Source organism: Zingiber officinale, unplaced genomic scaffold (assembly GCF_018446385.1).
Source record: "Zingiber officinale cultivar Zhangliang unplaced genomic scaffold, Zo_v1.1 ctg72, whole genome shotgun sequence".
Taxonomy (NCBI): Eukaryota; Viridiplantae; Streptophyta; class Magnoliopsida; order Zingiberales; family Zingiberaceae; genus Zingiber; species Zingiber officinale.
In genome coordinates, this window is record NW_024589968.1 from 453,128 (window position 1) to 460,912 (window position 7,785).

Genomic DNA, 7,785 nt, shown 5'->3' on the forward strand with positions numbered 1-7,785 from the left:
AAATATGATGATAGAATGAGGAGAGAGAAAGTATGATGAGTGAAAACAAGGAGAGAGAATGAAATGAAAGAAAAATTAAACAAATATACAAAGGGTACTTTTGTCCAAAACTTAATTCTTATTCCCATTCCATCAAAACCTAAGGGAGGGGGTGGGTTTCATCCAGGTTTGGAAATGAATCCATTCCCTTATTTCCAAACCTCTAAACCAAACACCACCTTAATATAAAAATTTAATTGAACTTAACACACGAACCCTGCAATAGTACAACACAAGGATAACACACGAAAGAACTAGTAGATGATCTCGCCGCAAAAACAAAAATTAATTTAATATCTTAGTGAACCAATGGTCCACGTATTAGATATTAAACTGATAAGAACAAATACTACACTTGATCTTAGCCAAAAGGCCGAGAAAGGTATGAATAAATTAGAGCCATAGCCTCTTTTTTTATAGCACTAGTTCCACTCCGTCAATCAAAAACAAACGATATGGGACTAAATTCTAAACCCTAAACTCTAAACTCCATCTAGTATAAAAGGTCATTACAATTTTTTTTTGTTTGTAAGAAGAGGCGAGAGTACAACTCCACCTGGTCTAAATGGCCATTAGAGTTTTTTTTTTAAAGAAGAGGCGAGAGTACATTGCAAACCGCGATTTTTCTCACGTCTCCTTCTCCTTGACCGCGGAAAAGAAAGGAGTCTTGTTGCTTGAGATTTTGCTCTGGAGGTTGTTAAGGTTTGTTGCTTCGCTACTGCAGCTGCGTCGACGAGCAGGACCTCTCCTCCGTCGCTCACCCTCTCTTCTCCTCGCTCCCTCGTAAGCTGATTGAATTCTCCGCCGAAGCCATCTGTGGGTTTGATCCACCGATTCACTCGGCTCGTCACTAGTCGGCTTCAGATGCCGATCCTTCAAGCTGTGTCGCATGGTTCCTCTGTCGCAGTCGCTACTAGCGGCGTCAATGAGACCGCAACCCGGGATGCCCTTGATGGTATCCGTGTATTCGCGGCAGGGGCACTGGAGAGCCCTGTTCCTCAGCGATCTCTGGGACCAAAACCAAATATCAAATTGCTTCCTTTTTTCCCTTCTCCCGTTCATACTAACTACTGATTTTCTAAATCTTTCTTCTCTAGATCTGATTACCACCTGCTCTTAGTTTGTTCGATTAGGCAATTGTTAGCTGTTCTGTTTCATTGTCCTAGCAGATTGATTGATACATGATCAACTACTTTTGTGTGGATTAGTGTGTTTTAGTGGTTGCACTCATGAGGCATTTTGGATGTTTTTGTTGGTGAGTTTATCTCTTCTCTTTTGATACCTGCAAACTCATCCAAATTTGATGCAGCAGGAGTTAAACTAATTGCAGTTGGTGTTGGGACTCTTGGCAAAGCTTGCGTGCTTGCTGAACGGGTAATGATTTAATTTCGCAATTAACTTTGATTGTAGTAATTTGTTGTTTTACAATAGTGTGTTTGTTCTATGTTTCACAAGAGAATGTATCTCCTGAAACATGGAGATTTCCGGTTTCCTTTGCTTATGATCATTGATCTTCTTCATGAGAAATTTACAAGGATCATTCGCTGCAAAACAATTCACGCGCCTAGAATTGATCCAAGCATCTCAATTTTTTTTTTAAATTTATTCCTTTAAATTGTAAATCCTAAACACCCAAAATACATATATTATATGCCCCATGGGTACTTAAAATTTTTTAATTTTATTTTTTTTAGCTTGAACACTATAATCCAACTCCTAAACCCTAAAGTTTAAATCTAATCGGCTTAATTCAGGAGCTAAAAGAAATAATTTTAAAAAATAAATCTAATACAAGATGGGCACCTATATATATATCGTTCGCGGTGGAACAGTCCACAACTCTGTTGTCGGGCTCATAGATTAGGATAGCTAAAATTGTCGACAGAATAACTTTTCCGATCCGTCGGTATATATTTACCGACGGAACTAGTTATTCCATCGGTAAATGTACCGACAGAACAGTAATTCCGTCGGAGTATAATTTTCTGACGAATTTTACACCGACACTTTATTTTCCGTCGGTAAATGCCTCTACCGACAGAACTACGACGGAATATTCCGTCGGTAATGCTGTTTTTTTTGTAGTGGAACAGTCCACAACTGTGTTGTCGAGCGCATAGAATTGATCCAGACACCCCAATTGAAATACATGTGTTATTTTATTTTTTTAAGCTCTGAGTTTAAACTAATTAGATTTTACCTTTAGTGTCTATATATGTTAAATTATAATGTTCAAATTAAACAAAATTAGATACTCACGGGTATAATATATTTATATATATATATATATAGGATATTTCTTTTAGCTCCGATTTATGGATTTTTTTAATTTTAAAATATAAAAAAAAATTGAGACGCCTTGATCAATTCCAGGTGCCTCTACCAATCAGGCACGGACGATCGCATAACATACTATACACACACGAATGCTAGCCTAGGCGACATTCGTGGGCAGCACATTGAATCAGCGAAATACGAATTTTTTTAGCTCCACTTATGTCAATAAGAGTTTGTCTTTTGAGTGTAGGATTTGGATTATAGTATTAAGCATAACATAAAATTAAATTTAAAAAACAAATTGGATACTCAAGAGATGTGCAGAGTAAGGTATGCAGAATATCTAAACTATATTTATAGTGTTTTGTTATCATGCACACCCATGTACACGCAAATCATGATCATTTAGGGTGTGTTTTGTTGGAGGTGTTCTTGATAACCTTGGTTATCGATCCAAGATCATCAACGAAAACCTATTAAAAAACAATGTTCACTTTTTTAACCTAAACTCTAAAAAAAAATTAATACTATTGTATGTTCATGAATTTCTCATAAATGAGTACCTAGAATAATAAAATTATATATAAAGAGTTTTATTACTTTCACATACAAAATAAAAAACATAAACTAATAAAATATTTTATGGAGATGCGGGGTATCGATCCCCGTACCTCTCGCATGCTAAGCGAGCGCTCTACCATCTGTGCTACATCCCCATTAATAGATTTTAATGTATATTCTCAAATATCATTACAAAATTAGTTCGTCTCGTAGATTGATGCATTTAGTGAACGACACCTCGGACTCTCACCGTTATGGCGATTCTTCGGTTCCAACGGCACCTCGTCGTATAACTCTTCCTCATCTCTGCCGCTGCCCTCGCGCTCCTCTGGGTTGCCTTCTCCGTTGCGATCCCTGCTTCCTCCGCGTCGTCGAGGGAAGCCGCCAAGGTGGTGGTGGAGAGCAAGTACTTGTATTGGGGCGACCGAATTGATTGCCCCGGAAAGCACTGCGACACCAAGAGTCCAGCTTCCGATGCACCCTCCAAGAAGCCCTCTTCCTCGGAAGGTCCCATCAATTTCTCTTCTGTTCTACTACCTTGCTTTAATATTCCATCACTATTGTGGATGATCTTCTTTGATTCGTTGAATTGGAATTAAGAACACTCCAAGTTTATGGGATTATGAAGATTTGCCTTTGAGCATTTGATTTGGGTGTTAAAGTTCACTCCTTGCGTATAAAAAATTTGTAGGAAGAATTCTAGATGGAGGAATTAATTAATAGTTGTTTTGTACTGGCATTATGCTTGTTTAAAAAATTTGCAGAGTATTTGTGATGCCTTCTAGAATGTGCATCAATCCAACACATAACAAGAAGGGGATCCTGCACCAAAGCGGAAATCCAAATACAGATGGAATGTACAATTACTCAACTCCTGTTACATTATTTGAAGTCAATAGAAACTAATTTACTTCATGATTGAATCTCAACTCATTTTTTGCAAACTCGTTGAATTTGGTGCCTTGTTGTTCCATGTATAGGGCATTCTTTTTTGTGATTATGTGAATTTAAAATGTTTGATGTTGATTAAAGATTTTCATCTCAATCAAATTCATTGAAACAAATCAAGACATTCAACCTCTTGAGTATAATGAAGTAATCCACACATGAAATTTTCTTTATTTCCCACGATGTCGCCATGGTTAAATGGTCTGATACTCTGCTAGGTGATCTTTGAATCTTCAAGCTCTAGTCTTGACCATGATGAACATCCAGGTTTATGGAGTGCAAGGATCGAACCAATCACAGCTCTGTTTTGCTACCACATGATTTTCTTCCTACGATGGCTGCCAAAAGACTAAGGAATGTAGCAGATAAGGTATTGGTTCTCCAAATTTGTTATTTGACTTGCAAAATAGCTAATAACTATCTCATAATACAAGTAAAATATCTTTCAAGAGAAATTCACTTTTTGTTAGGGTTGTGATGTTTCTATGACACAAACCCTTCCAGAGAAATTCATTTTTTTCATGAGCTCTGATGTTTCTATGACATTCAAATGAATAATTGGTGTTGGACTCGTGTGACTCTTTCTTAGTTTCATTGCTCTACTTGCCACAAAAGTCTTGCAAACGTGTGACATGAGAACATTTGATGAATTTGTTCTTGTGGCAGACAAATGATGCATATTGAGATACCACTGGAGAATTTCTTCAACGCATATGGATAACTTTTCATTCTTGTTATTATTATAGAATGCAATAAGATTTAGTAGATTCATAAAATATGACAAGAATGAACTTTGATTACAACCCTCCTACTTCCATGTGTCTATCAATCTCTTAATCTATTTTCAAAGTGTTGTTTCTGTCATTCATAAGAATCTCTCTGTTCTTTAAATTTATAATTTCTGGAATTTATGCTTTGTCTATCGAAATAAATAAACTTCTTTGCTTCATCTATTCGTGCAGCCTCTTGCAACGGTACAATTGTTGCTTTGTGACCAAAAGGTCACGGGTTCGAATCCTGAAAACAACCTCTTGCAAAAAAACAAGATAAGGCTGCATACAATGGATTCTTCCTCGAGACCCCGCATAACGGGAGCTTCGTGCACTGGACTACTTTTTGGTTTTTTTGTTGCTTCATCTATTCGTGCACTTCTGCATTGGATATATGTTGGTTTTTGTATGTGAGTGCAAACTTTGTAACAGGTACAAATTGGCATGCTCATCGAACTTTACAAACATATTCGACTCGGTGGTCGAGAACAACTATCAGCTTTTTATGGTAGAAAGATTGATTTTGGCAAGTGCCGAAACATATGTGAAAACTTACAAGGAAGATGAAGATGATCTGAGTCTAATAAATGACCCAAAGAATAATAATAAGAACTGTCAAATCCCTGTTTATACCATGGACAATGAGGGAATTGATCGATAGATTCAAGATTTGGCAAATATTCAGATTTATGGTGGAACAATAAATGCGTGGGAATGGAACTACTTTAAACATCTAACAAATTGAGTTCGCATGTGGATTTCTTATCATTTTCATACGGTTAGAGAAGATTTCTAGTGATTGACTTGTATCTAAAATGTTTTTGTTTTAGTTCTTGTAATGTGTGTTGTAAAATCAAAATGATTGAGACAATAAGGGTTTTAGATGTGATGATATTGGTTCTACATCTTCCCAATGTTGTCTTGTAATGTTAAGCTAGTCTTAAAAATAATTAACGAGGCTGAGTAACGTCGAGCATGGGATGACCGACCCGGTCCCATGAAAGTTTTCCATCGGACACCAAGGTAAATCGGGAAGGGCTCGCAGCGGACAGCCTAGAAGCCCAACATCTTTTAGTTGCGTGCCCCATTTAGAGGAAAAATTCCTGCAAATTCGCCATAGCTGGGGTTCGAACCATGGGTGCATGGGTGATAACCTAGATGCCCTGCCGCTGCACCATAGCCTCGGAGGCTCCATGATTAGGTTGATTGAATACTAATGGCGATGGGATAAATCTTGCGACTCAAAAGTATTCTTCAGCATTGCAAATATATACATTCATCAAAAATCATTAAATCAGACTTCATAACTCAAATCCTCGCTATAATTTTCCTATCAAATTAACTTACTTTTAGGGTGCAAATCTTAGATTTGTCAGTATCAATACAATAAAAAATGTATGATTTGAGCGAACCAATTCAAGACGCGATAAGGCATGCTAGAATTAGTTCAATCTTTGATATGGTGGGCAAAAATGGACTCATTGCTTGTACTCAACCTATCGAGATCATCTAATGGCAAAGATCTATTTGTTAGAGGAACTCGTCATTAACTTGTTAACTTCTTGTAATATATACAAAGAACATCTCTATCTCCAACATGGTAGTTAAATTCTAAGAGATTATTAGCTTTTTGGTTTTATGACATGTATACGAATTGCAAATATAAGTTTGTAACATTAAAAAATAATGGAAATTCTAAATTTATATGGCTTAAGTTAATTGTAAAAAAAAACTTGCACTCAATAAATTAAAACTATTGTAAAGGTAAATGAATGATTCAAAAACCATAAAGATGCATTCTAAAAAAATCGACAAATTATGAGGGATAACAATATTTTTTTTTCTATTACAATATGAAAAAAAATCAAAATGATAGAAATTTCTCAGACTCATAAGTTTAACTGATCAAATGAGATCTAGAAATAACATCATAATTTTATCTTTTTTAAAATTCAAATACAATTTCAACTATCTATATATTCGATAACAAAAATAAATTAAACATTTATGAGAAAATTTAGTGTTTAACTCGATAATCATTTATTTATATTTATTCAATATGAATTAAATAAATAAGCTTGATTAATTCATTAAAAAATAAATAAATTTCTTAAAAACAAAGATTTTAAATTATTCAAAAATTATATTCACAAACAAAACTTGTAAACTATATTTATTAACAAACTTGTTATTAAAACTGTAATATTAAACTCATTAATCAAATAAATAAACTTTAAAATATAAAAATTTTAATCAATCAATTTCAAATTAAAAAAGTAATAATATCTAAATATATATAGATTTTGTTTGGCCTGGCATGATATATATTTTGTGTTTATATAAATTTTATAATATCATACACATTCGGCTGGTAGTGTGGGTATATAGTAGAACTAGGAACAAAATTTCATTAAATTTTCTTAATAATTTATAATTAGGGATGTCAAAAATAAATCTGATCCGTAAATCCAAGTCAATCCGAAAAATATCCAACTTGAATTACAAATTTTCATATTCAGATCTGAGGATTTTTAAGTTGTACTAGGATTGGATCGGAGTCCAGATTGACTAGGATTGGCCTAAATTTAGGATTTAATAAATCTTTTTAAAATTAAATCAAATTTTATTTTTAAAAATATGAATATCAATATTAAAGCTAGTATAATAATGATAAATTATTGTGATAAAAATAAAAAATTATAATAAAAATAACAAGCAAAAAATTATTTTTAATTAAGTTATTCAAGTTGGTTTTAAAGATTTCGAATTGTATTCAGATTGGGGTTAGGTTCGAATTAATTTTTTTTTATAAAATTTTTGCTTCAAGCCGAACTTTTATAAAATCTTTGCTTCAAGCCGAATTAATTGGTATTTGTGATTTATCTATTCTTGGGCGGAGTAAAATCATTTTTTCTTACCAAATTAGAAAAAAACACTAATTAAGTTATTTCGATTAAATTGAATAACTTAATAAAATTTAAAATTTTAATTAAATTATTTCAAAATTTCATCTAAGAAAACATCAATTTATTCCATTCTAATTTTAAAATTTCTTATTCATTAAATTCAATTATTTTTATGTGTTTTGTATTTATTTTTAAATATATAAAATTTTAAGATTAAATTTCATGGATTGTAATTAATAATTTAAAAATAAACTTAATTTAGTATAAAAATTTAATTTAACTTG

At 33.4% G+C, this 7,785-nt stretch overlaps 1 pseudogene; it reads right to left on the reverse strand.

Moving 5' to 3' along the window:
* Nucleotides 1-240: 240 nt before the first annotated feature.
* Nucleotides 241-425, reverse strand: LOC122037725 (annotated as a pseudogene).
* Between the last annotated feature and the right edge of the window lie 7,360 nt (nucleotides 426-7,785).